Raw genomic sequence first — 22963 nt, 5'->3', positions numbered from 1 at the left:
TTTTAGAATGGTCCAAACTGATGGTGGCTAGGGGTCTAATGTCGCGTGCTACATGAGCGTGGAACCGGCCGGGTGGTATTTGGTCGGTAGTGTTTAAACCATCTCCTAGTTAATGTATTTTTTAGCAGCTTCAAAGCATTGTGCACATGATGTCCATCTATGGAAACGAATATGGCATCTCCACTCCTAAAGGGGGAGTTGGTGGCCAGTACCGTGATTTTTTTCGCCTCACCTCCCACCACTGTACCCTTTCTATGTTGGTTTCTTATCCGACGGTTTATTTTCCTCTGCACTATTTCCTTCCAAACTAGCACTTTCCTAACGATGAAAGATCACAGATCTAACTTTCCTAACTTACCAATCGACCGATCCCTCCCATCAATGCAATTTTCTTAAGCAAATAAATAACGGATTTTAAGGAACAAGTAACAAATTTTAAGAAAACAAATAAGGATTATAAGGAAATTAACATGTAAATCATGACACACCATACACCATAGAAACAAATAATATGTAGCATGGCATTTTTCTAGGCCTTTTTTTAATGCCCCCACATGGCAATTTTTTAGTAAAGAGCATGAAATTTTACTAATTAACAACACGGCATTTCTATTATTAAGAGGATAGCAATTTTATAATTAGTAACATTGAAATTTTATTTTTAGTTGCACATCATTTTTATTTGTCAAGAGGGATGTCAGTTTTATGACTAAGAGCATGGCATTTTCATTTTTAGTAACATGGCATTTTTATTATTAGGAGGCTGGCATTTTTATTATTGAGAGCATGTCATTTTTATTAGTGTTTGCATGACATTTTTTTATTATCAATAGGATGGCTTTTTTATTAGTAAGAGGATGACATTTTTTATTGCCATGGCAAAAAAACAAAGACATGGCATTTTTTATAAAATTTTGCACAATGGATAAAATAAAGCAAAAAATTACATCGGGGCATTTTTGTAAAGTAGCATGCCTTTATCTAAATCAACATGACATTTTTATAAAGTAGCATTTTTTTCATATGCATGGAAATTATACATTTTATGATTTCTCTATTTTTATAAGAAAAATATGTGTTTTTGGTTCATGGCATTTAATATAAAAAATTAGTAAACTCAACCTTTGGGCCAATCGGGGTACTCCTTGGCGAAAGATTGAGGGGGCGCGGGGATTCGTTCGTTGGGAGCAGCTCACCCTAGCGATCAAATTCGTTCGATCGATCCCTCCCTCCCGGCGAATGTTCACCAATTATTCGAGTCCATAATTTTTTGGAGCTGGCTTTGAAGGCAAATATGATGGTGGGTAGTGGTCTAATGTTGCTTGTTATATGAGTGTTGAACCGGATAGGGTTCGGTCGGATAGTGTTCAAACCATCTCATAGTCAATATTTTTTTACCAGGTTCAAAGCATTGCGCGGATGTTGTCCATCCACGGAAACAAATATGGCATATATCGTACTACATTTGGAAATGGACATGGTAGAAAAGCAGGGGAATGTCAAACCAGAAACAAAATAAAAATGAACTTAAACCAAAAATATTACTCCCTCCATTCCAAAATAAGTGTCATGGTTTTCATTCAAAGAGTTCCAAAATAAGTGTTGTGGTTTTAGTTCAAATTTGAACTAAAATCGCAATACATATTTTGGAATGGAGGGAGTAGTTCACATAGAGAAAAATTATAATAAAATATGGATTTATTCAGCGAAAATGGGGAACCCATGGATTAATTTATAGCAAAACTTGGAATAAGTTATGGTCTATTTCTAGTCAGACATCTAGGTAATGCAGCGAAACATGGCCCACTCAAATCATCAGTTGTATGACGGAAATTCCTGCATTGCTACGAGACCGGAACCTCCTATTCCCCGATGTACGCAGTGGAAACCGAGCTAACACGCACCCCCGTCATCCCCAATGCGTGAACTTGGGCAAGCCCTGTTGCAGGGCGGGCTTCCCAATTACTATTTTTACGTTTTTTTTTGTTATTTTGTTTTCCCCTATTCTTGGCTTCTTTTAAAAAGCTTTGTAATTCAGAAAATTTCTAATTTTTGTTTAAAAAAAATCATGAAATAATAATGTGCAGGAATTCAAAAAATATTTACGAATTCAACAATATTCATGATTTCAATAAATGAACATTGTTTGTATATTGTCCAATTTGGTTTCGAACTTTTTATGAATATAATTTGAATATTGATGAAATTTTTGTGTTGAAAAAACTGTAAATTTGATGAACATTATTTTTAATTTCATGAAAGTTTTTTGAACTAAAGAAGATTTTTTTACTTGTATGATAGTTTTTGAAAATGGGTGAACTGTTTTTGAATTCAATGATTTTTTTTGAAAATGAAGAACATTTCATGAAATTAATGAATATTTTTGTATATGAATTTTTTAATATTAGTGAACATTTTTTGAATTTGACTAACAACTAGACTGACATATGTGGACTTACACGGGGAATAGTATTCCGCATGAGACCTCTTGGTGTCATACTGGGGCGTGCCTATGTCTCCCGAGACCTTGGTTGCGCTCGGGTCAAGCGCCTCCTTAAATGAGAAATCCCAGCGTGTAGGTGGCCACAGGCAAGTGTCTCGTTTTTTCTTCTTCTTGTGTTTGTTCTTTCCATTTTTTCTTTATTTTTTAATTTCTATTTAAAGTTACAGATGTTTTAAATAATATATATTACAAAAACACTTTACATAAAATGTTTGACGAAATTTTAACCCAGCATTTGAAAAATGTTAAATGCATATGGAAAAAATGTTTCTCATGTATAAGAACAAGGTATACAAAAAATATACATGGTGTATAATCAAGTTTATCATGTATTTATAAAAAATGTTAATCAAGCAGTTGAAAAATGTTAATCCAGTATTTGAAATATGATAACCCAGCATTTGACAAATGTTAAATGTGGATAAAAAAAGGTCTTTCATATATACGAAAAATATATAGAAAAAAAAAGTTTGTGTATAACATAATGTGATAATGTATTTTAAAAACTGTTAAAACATGTATAAAAATGTTCCTGGTGTATACAAAAAAAAGGACATTGTGTGTGAAAAAAGGTTTATTGCAATTTAACAAAATATTCGCCGTGTGTTAAAATATGTTGACCATGTATTCATGAAATGTTAATCTTCTATTTAAAAAATATTAACTGTGTATAAAAGATACATTACATTTATAAAAAAAATGTACAATGGTTACGGAAAAAAATAGACTTAGAAAATTAGTTCCATTATGTGGTGCAACAAGATAAACGTGTATATAAAATATGCTTCTTACGTACAAGGAAAATATAGAATATGTACTGAAAAGAGCTGACATGTGTTGAACAAAAAGGAACCCGATGGAAATCGACAAAAAAACAAAGAAAAACGAAGGAACGCAGTAAAAAGCAAAGAAGACAAACAAAAGAAACCAATAAAAAGAAAGAAATCACATTGCAAATGATTGAAAACATAAAAAGAAAGAAAAGAAAATGAAGAAAACCAAAGAAAGCCAGAAAAAGAAACAAAAATACCAAAGAGAAAAATGAAACAAAAAACAGTGCAAAAAAAACTGAGGAAGGAACAACAGAAAACCAAAAAGAAAGAAAATTAATTAAAAAAGAAAACCAGAAAAAACCAGTGCAAAAAGAAGAAACAAAAATAATAAAAATAAATAAAAATGGGTAAAAACAATGAAAGCCGGCGGAAACCATAAGGAAACGAAGAAAACTGAAAAGAAAAAGAAAAAAGAGAAAGCAAAATAGAAAGAAAAATGAGCGATATATAGCGAACGATCGAACCAGTACAGCGAACGAGTTACAGGGAGGAGAAGAAATGGGCCATCCCATATACCTACACGATGAGAAAATCCTTATGGCGATGGAGGTTCTATCTCAGTTTAAGCGAGATATAGCTTTTTTGGTCATGCTGGGGCCAGCACTTGCCTACAACGCTGTAGTAAGTGGGTCAGCCCAATAATATCGTGATTTATTCTTTTCAGTTTCCTTTTTTGTTTATGTTTACTTCTCTATTGCTTTTGATTTTACTTTTCCTTTTATTTTTAAGTGTTCGCTAAAATATAAATTTTTAATCATGTGTTTGAAAAATGTTACACGTGTATAAAAATTGTTCTTGAAGTACAAGGAAAATGTACGACGTGTATGATATAATTATCATGTATTTAAAAAAAATGTTACTTATTTGGTTAGAAGATGGTAAACATGTATAAAAAATGTTTCTGGCATGTATGATGTATACGAAAAAATGTATGCATCAAAACATGTTTCAAAAGATCTTAATCATTTATTTGGAAATAATTCAAAATTGCATAAAAATAAGGTTGATCATATATTTGAAAAAAATATTAAACATGTACAAAAATAAGGTTTCCGATGTATACGAAATTTTTCAATCTATATGATAAAATGTAGATATCAAAACACACACACACACACACACACACACACACACACACACACACACACACACACACACACACACACACACACACACACATAAACCCTATAATATTTGAAAAAAGTTAAACGTGTATAAGAAAATTGTTTATTTTGTATACAAAAAATGTGCAATCTCTATGCAAAAATGTAGATATCAAAACATATATCTGAAAAAATGTTAATAATGTACTTGACTTGAGCGAGTATAACAAAAATGTTCCTACAGAATACGGACAATGTACAATTCATATGACGAAAAAGTAGTCCTCAAAACGTATATTTCATAAAAATGCTAAGCATGTATTTAAAAAATGGTAAAAATTTATAAAAAACTCTAAATGGAAAGATAAAAAACAAAGAAAATGGGAAAGAAATAAATGAAAAAGAAAAAGACCAAAAGAAGAGGAAAACAGAAGAAGCATAGAAACTGATGCAAAATAGTGAAACATAGTGAAAACCATGAAAAAAACAAATTAAAAATCAAAAAAGAAGAAACAAAAGAAAACGGAAAACCCAAATAAATCTGACAAAGAAACAAATAAAACCAAACATAAAAAAGGGAAAATAAATCAAAAGAAGCGTGAAGCAAGCGCAGCAGCACCAACCGTACAACGTACACAACAACTAGACCTAATGAGGAAACTCACCACAGAGAACACTCTATTGGGCTGGCCCATACGCATGGGTGTTGCGGGCGGCAAATCTAAAAAAACCAACTAATTATGGCTTATACGTTGTATACAGGGTCAGTACTAGGCGCCGACCCAATGTTTCAGCTGGTCGCCTAACAGCCGTCGGATTGGCACCATCCAAACTATCCAGGCCTTATCTTCTTCACCCATGTGAAAACGTTCCCCCAAACAAAGCTTCCTTCCTACGAGCATGGCGAAAATAGCCAGAAAATCACCTTGGGTCCTCCAGCAGCCCGCTGCCGCCCCGCTCATCCTTGGCCGCCCCCACGCTTGCCGGCCATGGCGCTGCCCGCCCTCGTCGTCCCGGCCGCCCGCGCTTGCCGCTCTGGCCACCCGCACTAACTGGCGGTCTCGAGCTGCCCCATGGTAGCTGCCTTCATGGTGTTGTGTGGTTGTCCGATGCTGAAGCTGGTTCCAGCATAAAACACATGTCGGTTGTAGCTTTTTTTTCATGGATGCTGCTCCGCCTCGCCGACGATTGATTCGTTCCAGCAAACAGAAATGCCCATTGTAGTTTTTTTGCATTGTCTGAAATAGCAAACAGAGACAACAGTTGCAGCACAAAATTGGTCACCGTCGTCACCGGTTCTAGCTCGCTGTTGCAGGTAGCAGCCTTTGCGTCTAAAATGAATGGATGTAGCAAAAGTCGTTGCCGGATGTAGCAAAAACCTACGACGGTTGCAACAAAAAGTCGTCACCAGCATCGCGGGTCATAGCTCAACCGTGATGGATGTGGCAAATATGATGCCACTTGTAGCAAAAAGCGATGCTAGTTGTAGCCAAACCGCGACGCCAGCTATGTGTTGTAGCAAAATGTGGTGCCGGTTGTACCAACATGTGATGCCGGTTGTAGCAAAATGTGATCTCGGTTGAAGCATGTAGCAAAAACTGCGACATTAATCTTTTTCTAGGAGCAGTGCCGCCCCGTCCTCGCTGTGCAGCGGTCACCACACTCGCCTTTCGTGGTTGCAACCTCCCCGGATGCCGGTTGCAGCTCCCTCCCACTAAGGTTGACATCCCCTTCTGTTGAGGATGCACTCTAGTTCAAGGAGCATGCAACCATGGCCATGGATGCAACAGACAGTCTCGCGAGTTCCAGCAATGAGTGCGCCAGTTGCATCATTTGTGAACTTGTGGAAAGAAAAGGCTTCCTGGCCATGCCCATGGGGGAGGGCTGGACGAGGAGGAGGCCAGGGCGACGACATCAGGCAGGGGTGTGCTTGTTCGAGTAGCGGCATCGCCATGGGTGGGCCCGGCCATGGTTTGGTGCGGAGGTAGCGACCATGGCCTGTCATCGGAGGAAGTAGCCATGGTAGCGGGGGGGGGGGGGGGGGTTGAGGATGGGTGGTTGGCGATGAATCAGAAAAGATAAGGAGGAGTGGGCCTACGCAAGGAGCAATGTGATCGGTTGGATCAGATTTGATCCCACGTCGTGCATGGGACCGGCCCAAAGTTCGGCCGGTGCACCGGGGGTAAACATTTTCCTATATATATACAGGGAACGTGCCACAAGTCAGATCCAATAGGCCTCTGGCCCAGTTAGTGGTCTACCTTTTTCTTCCACAAGTTGATTTTTCTTTTTCTCTGTTCAGTTATGGATTTTTTTTCGAAAACCAGTTATTGGATTTTTCACTGTTATAAAAAAAGTTCAACATAGATTGAAAAGAGTTCACTCAATAAAAAATGTTCACTGTATCTAAAAATATGTTATATATATATATATATATATATATATATATATATATATATATATATATATATATATATATATATATATATATTCAACATAGATTGAAAAGAGTTCACTCAATAAAAAATGTTCACTGTATCTAAAAATATGTGTTATATATATAAAACATATACATATTTCATAGGCTTTTATAAAACAAGAAATTCAAGTTAGCAGACGACATCATTAAGAAGTTCACTCTATATTAAAAATCACTACATATAACATATCATCACAGTACAACCGAAAAATGTTCAATGTTTTTTTTAAAATGTTCACAGTGCACAGAAATGTTAACAGTATAACAAATAAAAACTAGAAGAAAAACCAAATAAAAAAGAAGAATAGAATAGAAAAAACATAGAAAATAGAAACACCATTCGGTTGTTGGTTTGGTTTTATAAATTATGGCTTGTACACAAAAGAACCTCATGCATCCGGATGCCAGAATTCACGCTTGATTCTTCACCGGTACATAGCGGAACCGCTAGACTTTGTACTTCCATGACCCAACCTCCAATAACCTCAAAGCGAACTAAAATTCTAAGCAAGTCATGGTTTCAACCATTAAAATCTGTTGTAAACAGTTCCTTGACCGCATCCAAATGAAGTTTAGTACGTATTTCATAGGCTTACTTTTTGTGAAAACGGCATGTGTGGCGTTTCCACTGACTTGGAAATAATGTCTAGTAATAAAGCTTAATCACAATCATCATCAACAAAAGTAGAGTGGGAAATAACCTCTAGCAATAAATGAGTTTTTCCTAAAAATAAAACGAAGAAGTTCAAATTAAAAATAAAAGAATAGCATCATATTTATTCAAAAAAAGAGTCAGTTTTTTGTTATGTAAAATCAAACTAAGAAGTTCGAAATGAAAACAAAGCAGTTCATTGCTTATTTAAAAAAGAATTAGGATTTCATGTTTCCAAAAAAAGCCAACAAGTTCAAATTATGAAAATAGAGAGGCTGATGTTTATGAAGAATAAATTTTTTGACTTCAAAAAATAGAATCAATAATTTAACATTAAAAAATTAGAGCAGTTTGATGTTTATCAAAAACAATGTTTTCCTTTTGAAAAAATAAAAACAAGAAGTTCAAATTAAATCAATATAGCTATTCGATGTTTATAAAACAAGAAATTCAAGTTAGCAAAAAAAGCACAGGGGACAGGGTGGAAAGGTCGCGGACCAAAAATATCAAGAGTTAGGGGATGGAACAAAAAAAGTTATTAAAATAAAAATAGTTTTATCATGCAAAGATTTGATAGTTCAACCAAAAAACTAATCATGTATAATTTCTTATATGTATACCAATAATGTAAAATGTGTATGAATAAAATATACATCCAAACATGTAGTTGAAAATATGTTCATCATTTTTTTTGAAAATGTTAAACTTGTATAATGTTTCTTATTATGTTTGAAAATAATGAACAAAAAATGGTGCATAAAAGAAGAAAACCAAGAAAGAAATAAAGAAAACAAAAGAAAAAAGAAAAAGAAAATAAAAAGGACTAAAACAAGAGAAAACCATAAACTACGTTGCAAAAAAGTGAAAAAACATAGAGAAAAAAGTCGCTAGTTGCAGCTATGATAATGGCTTGCCCCAGTAGCGCTTTGCAGAGGCGAGAAAAGGCTCCGTCTCGCAAGGGCGAGAAATAGCTCCCACAGAGAAATAGGACCACAACGCAAAGATGACGTAATTCAGATGTGCACTAATTATTATATAGGAGTATATGAGAACTAGAGGGGCATAAATATGGTATTGTGCAAGTATTAATTATGGTCTTAGTTGTACTACTTTGTTCGTCTTAGTTTAAAAATTGTCGCGGGCAAATGTACCGAGATCATTCAAAAGAATGATGCATGATTCACGAGCATGACACCAGCTTAGAACAATTATGGTCTTAGTTGGGCTGCCAAACCAATTAGTAGGGGCGGGTCTAGGATTTGAAGAATGTGTATTCAAAAAATTAAAGCCTATTTTTCTTTACAACTTCTAGCCTTGTTTTCTTATGCATAATTTGATTAAACCATCATATTGTACTAAGGCCCTGTTCAGTTCATAGGAAATGAGCAGAAAGTCCAGAGGAATGATGTTCCCACAGTAAACTTTTCCTTCGCAGCGTTCATATTGAAGGAATCGTTGCTAGGTCATCCTCTGGAAAGTGTCCTCCACTCTCCGTTTTCAAAGGAAAAATAACATCTTCCTGGAGCTCTTGTTTTTTCACAGGCCCGGGGCGCCGGGAAGAAAAAGGCTGCTTCAACCTCTACCTGGGACCCACATCATGGTCAGAATTTGTGATTTGTGCAAGCTGGAAGCACCGGGCTGTACTTCTTTTCACATATAAAAATCGTTAGCTGGGGCCAACATGTGTTGATTTCTCCTGCTAATTTCCCTACGGAACATTGATTCTTTTCTTATTCCTGACCGCAGGACTGAAGTGTGCAACCAAAGCTATTCCTGTGCGGTGATATATTCCTTTGTTTTACTAACCTGCATACTGAACGGGGCCTAACTATATAATATCTAATACATAATTGAGCAGAATATCATATTTTGATATAATTGATCATAAATTGTTCCACATAAAAATCAGTACTTGTTTAATATATAGAAGTGCCATTTGTCTAACATATCAAAATGGCAATACTTGAGTACTATTTTTTCATACTAATGCTCGTTTGTCACAAATTCACAAACATTCGCACATTGCAAATTCACATCGCTAATACTACCTTTGTTCAAAATTAGTTGTCACTGAAATGGATATATCTATCCTGTGATGGTCGAACTAACTGAGTCTCGTGTGATCATGCTTGCAGTAATTTCTGTACCGGACTAGATTGGGATAAGGATATTGGGCTACTGATCCATGTTGGGTGGGAAGGGAGACAAGGTGGGCTATGCCTTGTGTTTGGGCTAAATGCTTGGATAACCTCATATCACGCGTAAATATTTGTTTTCCCCCACACAGTATGTAGTATACATTGTATATACACAATTGTTTTGCCAAAAATAATGCGCATTAAACTAAATACCCATGAAATGATGTGGGTCGCCCCTGCCAAGTAGGGTTGTTAGCGCAGTTCAAATACCACATCGTGTACTATATCCTAGTCATGCTAACTAGGTAAAAATTTGGTGTGACATCTTATCTAGTATATACCAACATAAAAAGACCCATAGAGGTAGAACCAAACCATCTTGGCCATCAAATCACATGGTCTAGTATTTTAAATAGCTCCAATATTGAACACCAAACACTTTATCTATACTAATATAAAAAGACTCAAATGGGCAGATCCAAACCATCTCGATCGTCAAATCATGTTATCTAGCGGCTCAAATCGCTCCAATGTTGAGCACCAAACATGTTTAACGTTCTAATTACCCACCACTGCCATTGGTTATAAACACGCTTTGACTCAACGCTATCCCTTGAAATCTGCCGTGTAATTAATATCCTACCATTCCCGCGAAAAAGTAATTGATATCTTACCAAATACCAAAGTGCAACAGATATATCTTACCTAATATAACGTACAACTAATATCCTATCTAATAGTATAAACGTGCATTGCACGTACATTATTACTAGTAGTGCTAAAATTATCCTCTACTGCCACTTGTTACAAACACGTTTAGACTCATTGTCATGCTATAAAATCCGCCGGACAATTGTATCCTACCAATTATCAACATGCAATTAATGTCCTACCTACTATACAATTGATGTCTTACCCAATATAGATGTGCAATAAGTATCTTGCTTAAAATCAACAATATGTTAATCTAAATGTGTATCTTGGCACCAAAGCTAAGATATCTCATAAACTTTCTCTCATAAGGACATTAACTGAGGATTGTTTAGATATGCAAAGGGATTGCTATATCTAAATATCTATTTAATTGATGCCATCCCATACATTTTCTTAATATTAAATAGATATCCGGGTAAACTTAGTAAGCATTGATATTTCTAGTATCTATTTAATGTCATTAAATATACTGATGCCTTTTACTATATAGGCCATCTATTTGGGGATGGAGAGGGAGGAGTAGTAGCAACGATAGCCATGGCCAAGCGCTTCAACTTAGCGGCGCCACTGCTGCTCACCTTAACCTTCTTGTTCTGCAGCTGCTCCATGATCTCTTCTTCTTCCCAAGCAGCGTCGCCCACTGGCTTCCTCCAATGCCTCACAAAGGCTAACATCTCAGTGTTTGAGCAGGGCGAAGATTTGTTCAACACGCAGCTTGACAAATACATTAGGAACCCAAAGTTCCTTGCAAATACCACCGGGAGGCCGCTCTATGTCGTGATGCCGGCGAATGCTCACCACGTCCAGATCGCCGTGCGCTGCGGTAGCCTAAACGGGGTGCCCCTCCGCGTGCACAGCGGCGGGCACGACTATGAGGGCCTGTCGTACCGGTCCGTGGACACCGGGGGCTTCGCGATGCTCGACATGTCGGAGCTACGCACCGTGGTGGTCGACAACCAGACGTCGACGGCGTGGGTGGAGTCCGGCGCGACGCTCGACGAGCTCTACTATGCCATATCGAAGGTGAGCAACCTTCTTGGGTTCCCGGCCGGCGTGTGCCTGACCGTCGGCGTCGGAGGCCATTTTAGCGGCGGTGGCTTTGGCACGCTGATGGGCAAGCACGGGCTAGCCGTCGATAACGTCATCGATGCCGAGTTGGTGGACGCCAATGGCACGCTCCTGAACAAGACCACCATGGGGGACGATGTCTAAGAGGCGGCGGGGGCGGGAGCTTCGGCGTCGTGCTGAGGTGGCAGGTGAGGCTCGTGATCGTCCCCGCGACGGTGTCGGTGTTCAAGGTCTCGGTGTCCAACAGCCAGGGCGCTGCCGTGCACGCGGTCACCAAGTGGCAGAAGGTGGCGCCAGCCCTGCCGGAGGAGCTGTACATCAGGGCGCTTGTCCAGAATGACATGTCCGTCTTCCGAGCAGTGTTCCTCGGCACGTGTGACGCGCTCCTGCCGGTGATGAGCAGGAGCGGTGGCATCCCGGAGCTGAATTTGAGCCGCTCCGACTGCAAGGAGATGACCTGGGTCGAGTCCATGGCCTACATCAACAACGCGACCGTGGAGGACCTCACGAAGCGGACCACCTCTGAGTTCGACTCCAACCATGGCTTCAAGGCGACGACGGACTACGTCCAGCGCGCCATTCGCCGGGAGGTGTGGGCCAAGATCTTCTACAAGCAGCTCAGGCAGCCCAACGCGCAGGTCATCTTGGTCCCATACGGCGGAAAGATGAGCAACATGCCAGAGGACGCGACGCCGTACCCGCACCGCGCCGGCGTGCTATACAGCATGCAGTTGTACAACTACTGGCCGGTGGATTCGGCATATAACGGAGCCATGGAGACCAAGTGGGTCAGGGACATGTATGCCTTCATGGCGCCGTACGTGAGCTCCAAATCCAGGCCAAGGGGAGCCTACTTCAACTGCAGGGACCTGGATCTTGGCCCCAATTGGGGGCCAAAATACTTCAAGGGTAACTACCAGAGGCTCACCAAGGCCAAGGCTGAGATCGACCCCCACAATTACTTCCGCAATGAGCAAAGCATTCCCCTGCCAAAACGAGCATCTTAATTTTCCCCCTATTTTCTCCTCCTTTTGAATCAGCTGCAAAATATTTTGGTTGAAGCATCTTAATTGTTGTGGACTGCAAGTCTTCGTTTTACTACATGCATGGTAGGTACAATATATCTACATGTACGCATTCTATCTTGAAATCACCTTCTATTAACAATAAAAATAATTCAAATTATTATTCAATAAAATAATAAAAATAGAGTATTAATGAAATATTTCTTATATCATTTCTGAAATAAACTGACCTCTTCATCATAAGTTCGTTACCATTGAGGTTAACGGTGTCCCATAGGCTAATTGCATTAAGCATATCATACGCCATTGTTTTAGACCCTAAATTGCAAAAAATAAAGAAAGCAGAACTTTTATATAATAGATCCAAAGAACACTAATTTTGAAGATTATTCAAGGGGCAAATCAAAAAGGAAGGAGTATGAAAATTTGATCAAATTGTGGTTGTCCTGTTACTGTAAGCAATACGAACTGCATAGTCTCACAACGTGATTCAAAAACGGCACAACAAATTGCTAGAAAAAAATCAGTAGTAGATGCTTCGCTAATCTGAATCCATCGGTAAAGTTGGGATGGATTCAAATATAAAGAGGTAAAACAACAAAACAGTGTGAGAAACGAACCTGATCCAGATGTTTTTCAGACAATTTTTTTAGGTGAACCCGATCTAGATCAAGAACACAAAATTTGAGGTAGTAAGATGTTGACCAACTGGATCCTTCCCCCAAACTCGCTTGCTTCAGTTTGGAGAGAGATGATGGTTCCAGTTTCCACAGAGGAAGAGAGAACAAAGACAGGAGGGGTTGGGTTTTGAGCTTCGGGTTGGCGCCTTGCAAATAATTCCCTAGCTACATGGTGCAACAAAAAGAAACGAAGGCTGGAGACTAACTTGGTTAGCCCTATCTGTGGCGCTGCTGAGGAAGATTCCTACCACACATTCTGTACGTGCACAAATGCAAGATACCTATGGCGTGCTATGGCTATTGAATGGACACTCCCTAATGTAAATTCAATCAAGTCAACAGGACCAGATTGGTTCATCCAGCTGATCTGCGAAACAGACGAGCCAGCTCGAGTTCGAAATGAGCTCGTGCACTCGAAGCCCGCTCCTCCCGTGGATGTCTCTGTGAGATTTTTATCAAGCTATCTATCTTCCCTACAAGCTATTGCGATTAACCCTGATGATGACCATGTGAAAGGAAAAGCTCCCTCTCAGTTTTGCTTCCCACTTCTAGCACGCACATGCAGTAATAAGTCTGCTGCTGCTGTTCCTTGGATCCCTCGAGCAGAAGGGCCTAATGAGGACCTGATAGATAGATAGATAGATAGATTAGGCCTAATGAGGGTTCTAAACATAGATCAATCAGCTCATGATACTAATGTTAGAGTAATTCCATTCAGATTAATCTAAAACAGATCTTGATCTCAAAATTAGAACACCTCTTGTGGGCAGAATTGGGGACTAACCAGAATTAGCAAAGGCCGTTGAGTTCTCCAGTTGCGAGGAGATCGCCAGGGAGGAAGTGCAGCAGCAAGGCCACGATAGATGCCAGTTGGAACTTGGAAGCCGCCGGCACTGCCCTCTTGGTGGCCGGCGGTGGAGATATTCTTCGCCTCCCTCAACACCATGTTTTTAGGATTGGCAGTTAAGGAAACATTTTTGTGAAGTCGTCAAGTAGTAAAACGAATGACGGAAAGTGTGGTGGGCCACGCCCAACCTTTTCTCTCGGTGGTTTCTAATTTGGGAGCACAAACACCTCACATGCACAACACAACTTAACTTGCTTCAAAGCACGCACCTGACTCACCCGTGTAGGTGTAGACAAACATTAAGGAGCAAACCATAGGTTTTTGGGGGCCTTGAATTTCTTGTGTTTCGTGATAAAATCCATTTGCTCGTAAGAAGTTCTTCACATTGAGTAAGTCCAGTGCTTAGCTTAATTCAATATGAAAGAAGGTATCAAATCGACTTTATTTTTGACATGAAAAGTAGGAGCTCTGCTTTTACATTGAAGTAGATAAGAAGTTTTCCGAGACACAATCAAAACCAGGAAATTTCCCGACCGATCCCGAATCGACTTTTGGAGGGCTATACATTTCACATGATTGTTGCGAGAGATGGGAGTATTTAATGAATCCTGCGAACTACACTTGCTTCTTGATAGATAGATTGGGCCACATAGCCATAGTTGCCTCGAAAAAACATCGAGTCTCAAAGGCTCTCCTTCATCTTTTTCCTCTAGTCCTAATCTGCACTCCATATAATACAACAGGGAAGCCAATATGAAAAGCCGCCCCACCCCCACATGTCAAACCTTGGACTCGCTTCCACTTGCGACGACGTGGGTTATGGGTTGCTCCTTGCTCAGCTTCACCCACATCCATGAGCCTCGCTGCCGGTTTCTGCTGTGCCCCCATCTCCACCTTGGTGCTGCGTTTCACCTCCTTCTTCCTTCTCCTATGAAATCGACTAATCCCAAAATACAAATTCAGGGAACTTACTACAAATATAGCTGCTGCGTTTTATTGTCACACCATTACATCGTTTGTAAGCACACATGCCACTTTCGCAAGCTCACATGGCACTTGTGTATACACAGTACTTACATGTACGTGTCTGCTATATGCTAGCTAGCCCTGCACGTCCGTGACGTTCCTCCTCTTGATGGTGACAGCGAACCCGTTTTTCATGTGGAGTATGATGGACAGCTTTGGTTCGACGACGTGCTCCGGCACGGCCTCAACCGTGAAGTTCCACAGCATGGCGGCGACGACGACCTTCATCTGCGTGAAGGCCACTTCCTTGCCGAGGCAGGTCCTGGGACCGGTGTTAAAGGCGATGAACTTGTAAGACGGCTCGTACCTCAGCTTTCCGTCATCGGCGATCCACCTCTCCGGCCTGAACTCCATGCAGTCCTTGCCCCACACGCCATCCATCCTCCCCATGGAGTAGGAGTAGACGAGTATCTTGTCGCCGGTCTTCATCTGGTGGCCGCTTGGGAGCACGTCACTGTGCGCTGCCACCTTGTGCTGGAAGGGCACGGGCGGGTAAAGCCTAAGGCACTCACACAGCGCCGCGTGCAGGTACACCATGTTGCTCAGCTCGGTCACGTCGAACACCGCCATGTCGTTGGCCGCGGCCACCATCTTTGTGGCTGCGATCGGCGCCAGCTCATCCCGGATCCTCAGCTCCACGCGCGGGTGCTTGCATAGGAGGTAGAAGAACCACGACAGCGCTGTGCCGGTGGTGTCCCGGCCGGCGAGCAGGAGGTTCACTGCAGTGTCACGCAAGAACTCGTAGCTTGCGTCACCGTCGCATATAAAGGACGATAGCATGTCGGGGGATTCGCGACGTGGAGGTTGAGATCGGATCTGCGTTTGGCGATCATGTCTACGGCGAATCGGTCGATGGTCCTACGAGCCACGGCCATCTTCTTCTCTGGACCGACCTCATACCGGTACATGAGCCTCCAGCACGCCGGAGGGATGATGTGCCGGAGGATGACCGTCTCCAGCACGTTGTCCATGGCGCGAGCGAAGGGCACATCGGGGAGGCCGATCTGCAGGCAGCTGGGGTCGACCCCGAAGACGAGTTTGCAGGTCATGTCAAAGGTCAACCTTAGGAACACGTCGTGTAGGTCACAGCGGGCGCCGGCGTCAGCAGCGTGCGCTAGGAATGGAAGGAGGCTCTTCTCCACCTTGTCACGGCTGCACCGTGCAGAGAAAGAGCGGAAACGGGGGGCGGCCATCAGGAGCTGGGACTTGGCACGCTGCCGCTGCCAAGACTCACCGTCGGCGTTGAAGATGCCGTGGCCCAGGACGTCGAAGATCTCCGCGAACTCCTCGCCCTTGGGGTAGTTGAGGAAGTTGGACGTGAAGATGTGGCGCACATTGGACGGATCGCAGGTGACGAAGAACCGGACGCCGGCTAGCCCCGTATGACCTGCGAAGTTGTGGCGTGTGCCGGCGAGGATCACGGTGGCCCAGTCATGGTAATTCGGTCGCCTCAGGTCAGCGATCATGCCGAAAAGATGGCCCACCAATGGCCATTCGGTGGGCTCCTCCTTGCATGTTTTCTTGGACTGGAGATGACGGTAGTACAAGAGGAAGCAGCAAAGGAGAGACAAGACTCCTACGAACCAACCCATGGTGCAGTCGAGAAAAGCTTGGATGCAGTGCACCTTCGGTACTTATATCACATGCTTAAGTCATCAATAAATCCCGTTCGAATTTACAGAATCCTACACGCACCCATGCTGGTGACTATCGCAAGAAAGAGATGTCGATGGCGCATGAACACGTGGGTGGATTGCAGAGTACACTCTTTGGATGAGATGAGACGCCGATAGGGTTTGGGGAGGCAAAAAAAAAAGTTGATGTCGACTTCAACTTGCCATCTTGCCAACTTAATTCGTTGCGAGAAATCCCAAGAACCAGAGAGCATGAAGGAAGAGAATGAAACAAGAGAGATATTGCGCCAATAGTTTCAATCAACGAATATGACCAAGTATAATTAGAACCCAAATATCCAGTGGACGTCAGATTTTTAAGCATGACAAAATGAACGTTTTTCATGGTAACTTGTGTTCATCAAGGATGCAAGATTACATGGCGAGCATGATAAATCCTCATTAGTTTATTTTTTGTCAGAAAATTGCCTTGCTTGTAATCTAAATTTTTCATCATCACACCAATATCAATTCCCATGAAAAACATTCAATTTGCCATGTCTAAAAATCTCACTTCAATTATTTAGCCTTTCCGTATATTGATTTTTTTCATTTGTTTGTAAACTTGCTTCTTCAAATCTAAATTTTCTGATATTTATTTGCGAACAGCAAAGAGGAAGAGCCGTAAGATAGCTTGTTATATATCTCATTTGTCCTACGACTAAGGGATTCTAGAATTTCAATATTGACCCGCAAGGACATGAGCGCATAGGTAGGCAGCAGGATTCATGAAAATTCTCGATTGCCGGCCCTAGCATCTAGCGGCAATGAGGCAACGGTGAACAGGAGATAAGACCATGCTAAAATTATCACAACAGCCACCCTCGCAAATTTTTTTTTATCACAACAGCCCACACGAGGCAACAACGGCCGGCCTGACAATTGCCTGGTCTCACATAGGAGAAAACTGGTCAAGGAGACAGAAAGAAGGCCTGACCTGATGGCAACTCATTGAGACGGCGTAGAGGCATCTGGATAATATCTTCGCATTCGTTAGTGGCACAGCTACAATTCTTAGTGACATGCATGAAATATCCGAATGGAATAGTGGCACCACTCCGATTTTCCCTTCATTAATCCAAAAGTTACACAAACAGATCTATCACTTGTTTTTACATATCTCCTTGCAAATCTAGTGCATCAGGTGCAACAGGCAAGTGTACCAAGGGTACTCTTGTAATAGTTTACTTCTTTTAATATTTGGCTTTCGGCCTAAAAATAGTTCAACCGACGAGTTGATGTGTGTTGAATTCTTTATTGCTTGCAAGATTGCTTGAAGAGCTTACATACTTTCGCCTTGTTTTATAGTGGATTGATATAACCTTTTTTTTTTGCGAGAAGGATTGATATAACCTTATGCGCGCCATCAATTTAAAAGAAACTTGGTTTTCTTTTATAAACATCTGCACTTAATTTGAAGCCTAAGAGAGTGTAAAAGAGGAGACGGTAGACGTGACCGAGGCGGATAGCGTTTTTGAGTAGGTTGTTTGCCAATAGTTGAGGGTTGCTTTCAACGCCTAAGCAGATTTCTGCAAGCCAGTGGGACAATTGGCTACACAATCTCGAGCGATAGACATTGGTATATATGCATGATTTGTGACACCTAACATTCACTAACGTTGTTTTCGGAAGCGGTTGGCTCGTCAATCTTGAGCAAGCACTGGTACTTTTGAGCATGACAATAAATACATGTTGTGACGGATTCTCCACGGCGCCAACCGTACCTGCGTTAACAGGTTATGGAGCTGTTGGTACTTGGCTCTTTGATCTGGAGCTTTCATGCTTTTGCGTGTGACCTTTCTGTGTCATCCTGCAAGATAGCTTCGTCATTCTAGCGCATGCTGGTGCTTTTATTTTTACCGTGGACATTTTTTAGTGCAAGTGCCTCTCAAAAAAGGTATACTCCATCCGTTACCTAATGCAGTGCCTATAATATTTTTAGAAAGTCAAATTTAACGAGCTTTAACTAATTTATAGAGAAAATTATTTACATTTAGAATACCGAATACACAACATTATACACATCGTAAGACGTATTTTCAGTACATTATGAAACGGAGCGAGTAACATTCAGAACAACCATCCACAAGTTGCCATAAAAATTGTTATGTTTCCTCCATGGGACCCACAAGTTTGCCATGTCTGGCACCAATTCCTGCCATGGCGACAACACGTACACCGGCTACCAGCTGTCCCAGGTAGGAAAACGCCTAGCCGGCACGACCAGGAATAACTGGCCATGATTCGAACGCTCTGAAGTGAAGCCACCGCTGCTGTTCAAGGAGTCCCTCTGTGCTCGTTGGGATTTCTCACGCACTTCAGTTTCGCCAGTTTCTTCAGTGTAAGAAGGAGCAATAGGGGAGAAACAGGTCGTGTGTTCATGTATCCGTCGAGTGTTACAGGATGTAGGTGCGGCCACTACGCTAACAACCTCCGTAACAAACTCATCTACATAAGCTCGTGTGATCATGCACTAGAGACTAGTGACTGGTAGTTACGGGGAGAGAGAGAGAGAGAGAGAGAGAGAGAGAGAGAGAGAGAGAGAGAGAGAGAGCTACGTTGGTTCAGTTTCAACAGGTTCAGAAAATTCAGTTTGTTGGTTTCGCCGAAGTTTCAGTTGTTAGCTAATTTCTCGCCCACGTAGCCGCTCGCGCACGTTGTCCACTTCGTCACATCAGTCATGCACATAGCCCACCTCGCCGCTGCACTCGCACACATCGACGCCCGGGGTTGTTGGCCGGTCCATTTGGTCCCGTCGGTCTGGCTCGGGCTTCGTCCGTGCCGGTTCGGTCCCCCAATATAGAACCGCTCGCCTACTCGGTCTGGTCCGGTCCGGCCCACCGACGGCCGATACAAACGATGGCTCGGACCGGCCCGGACCGTGTACACCCAGAATTGTGGGCCTGATGAGGAGACCCGATTGACTGTAAAATAAAAGAGGAGACTGGGTTGAGCCTTCATCTACGTTGGGCCCATCATCAAGGATCGTTTAGCGTGGTCATACTCTTTTACTTCCAATCGACCAATATCTCCTAACAACTTCATGATAATATTCAAGATTTGGCATGGGTGTCGCTCCCTGATTAGTCCAAAGTTGCATCACTTTTAACTTTTAGTTTTGTGCCATAGTCGTAGGATTTTCGGTATCTTACCGCATTCGTGCCCCATTTTGATTAATTTCACCATGATCTTGATTGGAGCATTAAAGGAGAAATCACAAGTCTATGTGTGAAAATCACATTGATTGGGTTGATGGGAACCTACCATAAGAAAGTGCGATCAAACAAAGCAAATCCCAGCCGAAACAATGCTTCTAGGAAAGAAGATGGAACCTGGTACTCGTACCAGGTAGCGTCGCCTGCCTATGGTTGACTATTTTTCCCCGGTGTCTTCGGGTCACGAATGAGAGTGATAGAGAGATCAATTTTTTTTCCAGAACCAAGAACCCTAGCCCCCAGAAGGGAACCGGAGGATGAATTAATAGAAGGGCTCCGCTATGCCATCAACACGATCAAGGAGACTCCAACATCAACAATCGTCATCACCATTGTCGCCATTTCCCTATTCATCTCTTTGTAACACCAGACCCTAGTTGGATTCCTACATGTATGACTTTGATCGTTCATCCATTATTAGCATGATTATCTCTTTGATGTTTGTTGTCTCTAGGTCCAAGTAAAACTCCTACTTCTCGTGGAAAGGGAGGAACCCTAGTATGTTTAGGCGCTGAACACCGATAGAATTCGACATCCTCTTTGTATGTTTATGTTAATAATATTTTAGAAGTTGGGTGACGTCAACCACTAAACATTTTCCCTTAGGGACATGAAGGTTACTACTGTCAATGCGATGGTGGGTTTGCGGAGGTACTGCAGTGACATAAGCTATCTCCCTCCTTCCCTGACCACTCAATATGGCATTGCCAGAGACCGCCTTTAACTATGTCCATGAGGAGACCCTTAATCACTGTTGTAGTACCCTGCATGTGAGGAGGAACTGTGGTGGCGTATGTGATATGTGGCTGCGCATGTATGCACAAATTGGACTTGGCTCTGCCCACTTATGGAAACATACATAGTTGCTTAGTTCACTACAAAACGTGTGCTATTCTGTGACGAAAATCCTCATGATGAAAAACGAAACGTCGCCTAAGATCACTTTCTGTGATGGTTTTTCGAGCGTCTTAGCAACTTTGGGGGCGTTCAGACCGGATTTAAGGTGACACATTTCGCCGTCACTAGGCATGTGTATATTTCATGCTGATTTGTAGTGTCACATCAAATATTGGACGGGTTGGAGAAAGGATAAAAAATTGGTGCGATCGGGTTCACAACGCAGTATCTGGTTTTCTTCCATGGCAGAGTTTTAAACATATTACAATCACACTTTTAGGGGCTATGAGTTGAAATGCTCGTATCGAAATCCGTTGACTTTTTTTCGTACATGCTCTCATTGTACTGGATTACAAAATGAATTATTCATTATGTAATAATGCATGGGTGGAAAATATGAATATATGATAACAGAGAGTAATATAAAATTAGGAAAAAGTCCAAAACAAACCTTGAATTTTTAGATGAAAGATAAATCAAACCCTGAACTTCAAATCCCTAAAATTAGCGCACCGAACTATCTAATCCCGGTCTATATTAAACCTTGAGCGCGTTTTTGAAGGGATTATCAACATGGTAGTAGGTTAAACCGGGATTGTCGGCGATTGGGCCGGCGCACCGAATGCAAAATGTGTTTTTCTATTGACTTAAAAATACCAAAAAGACAATACTCACGGGAAACGAACTTGAGATCTGGCACTGCTGAACTCGTCGTGTAGCCACTCCACCTGATAACTGTTTGTGACAAATGTGAAATGTGGTAGCATTTAACCAGACTAAGCATCGAGATTTGAAAACATTTTCTTGAAAATAATCAACGATTTTGAAATTCGGATATTCTTAAAAGCAATAGACAATTTTCAAATTCCAAACATGTTTTGCAAAAAAATTAATAATTTTTGGAATTACATTTTTTTAAAAACACAAACAAATTTTCAAACATGAACTAGTTTTTAAATCCCTGAATATTTTTTATACATGAACCATTTTTAAACATGATTTTTTTTCAAATCACTAACAATTTTTGAAACCTGAACTAAATTTAAAAGTAATTTTTTTAAAACATGAACATTTATAAAGAAAAACATATTTTGAAACCTGAACAATATTTTAGAATGTGAACAACCTCTAAAGAACTTACAAATGGGAAAAAAATTCGAACTTTAAAATTTTGTTCAGGTTTCAAAATTGTTCGTGTTTTCAACAATTTATTATTTTTTGCCAAAAATTGTTCGGACTTTAAAGAATGCTTGGGGCTTTAAAAAATGATCCAGGTCTTAAAAAATGAATGTTTTTCAAAAACTGTTTGTAACTCCAAAAAATGTTCAAATTTAAAAATATGTTTGGAACTAAAGAAATTGTTTTTTGGTTGTAAGAATATCCGGATTTCAAAATTGTTGACAATTTTCAAGAAAATGTTTCAAAAAATTACAAGATATGTTTTCAAATCTCCACGTTGCGTGTGTTTAAATATTTTTGTGCTTCACTTATGTTACCAATAGCCATTAGTTAGAGATGGCTTCATAAGAATAGGTACTCTTCTTTTTCAACATTTTTATGTGGCGTGGTTCGGAAAAAATGTTGCAGAAAAAAAAGCTTCGCTCCTGCCTTATGGGCCAGCCCAGTATGGCCGTAGCCAACCATCCCAGGTTCAACGTGTCATATCAACGATCCCTGTTTGGGAACACACTCAAGGATTAAAATAGACCGGGATTAGATAGTTCAGTGTGCTGATTTCAAGAATTTGAAGTTTAGGATCTGATTTAGCTTTTGTCTATTAGTTCAAGGTTTGTTTTGAACTTTTTCCATAAAATGAAAAGTTCTAAACTGTCCTTGAAATAGTGTACCTCAAGAGCAAAGTGACCGCCAAATCTGATGGCAGCACTACAAAACTTCTTTTTAGGGTTAAAGCAAAGCTTTATTACGAACACATGTTAGGCACATTACAATGACAGCAGCCTCGGCTGGTACATCATCCTCCCATAAAACTAACCATGTGCACATCAATACCAACACTAGCATAAAACATGACATAGAGGGTGACGAGACAACACGACAAGAAAAAGAAGACATGATCTTAGTATTGGTTACACCATATCGCTCAGTTCCA

General features: G+C 40.9%; 2 pseudogenes; one reads left to right on the top strand and one right to left on the bottom strand.

Moving 5' to 3' along the window:
- The first annotated feature begins 10959 nt into the window (after positions 1-10959).
- Positions 10960-12497, top strand: LOC123186853 (berberine bridge enzyme-like Cyn d 4; annotated as a pseudogene).
- A 2646-nt stretch (positions 12498-15143) lies between these two features.
- On the bottom strand, positions 15144-16663 carry LOC123184150 (noroxomaritidine synthase 3-like; annotated as a pseudogene).
- Between the last annotated feature and the right edge of the window lie 6300 nt (positions 16664-22963).

Source organism: Triticum aestivum, chromosome 2A (genome assembly GCF_018294505.1).
Source record: "Triticum aestivum cultivar Chinese Spring chromosome 2A, IWGSC CS RefSeq v2.1, whole genome shotgun sequence".
Taxonomy (NCBI): Eukaryota; Viridiplantae; Streptophyta; class Magnoliopsida; order Poales; family Poaceae; genus Triticum; species Triticum aestivum.
Note: the sequence above shows the minus strand (reverse complement) of the source record. Positions and strands in the feature narration are given on the sequence as shown.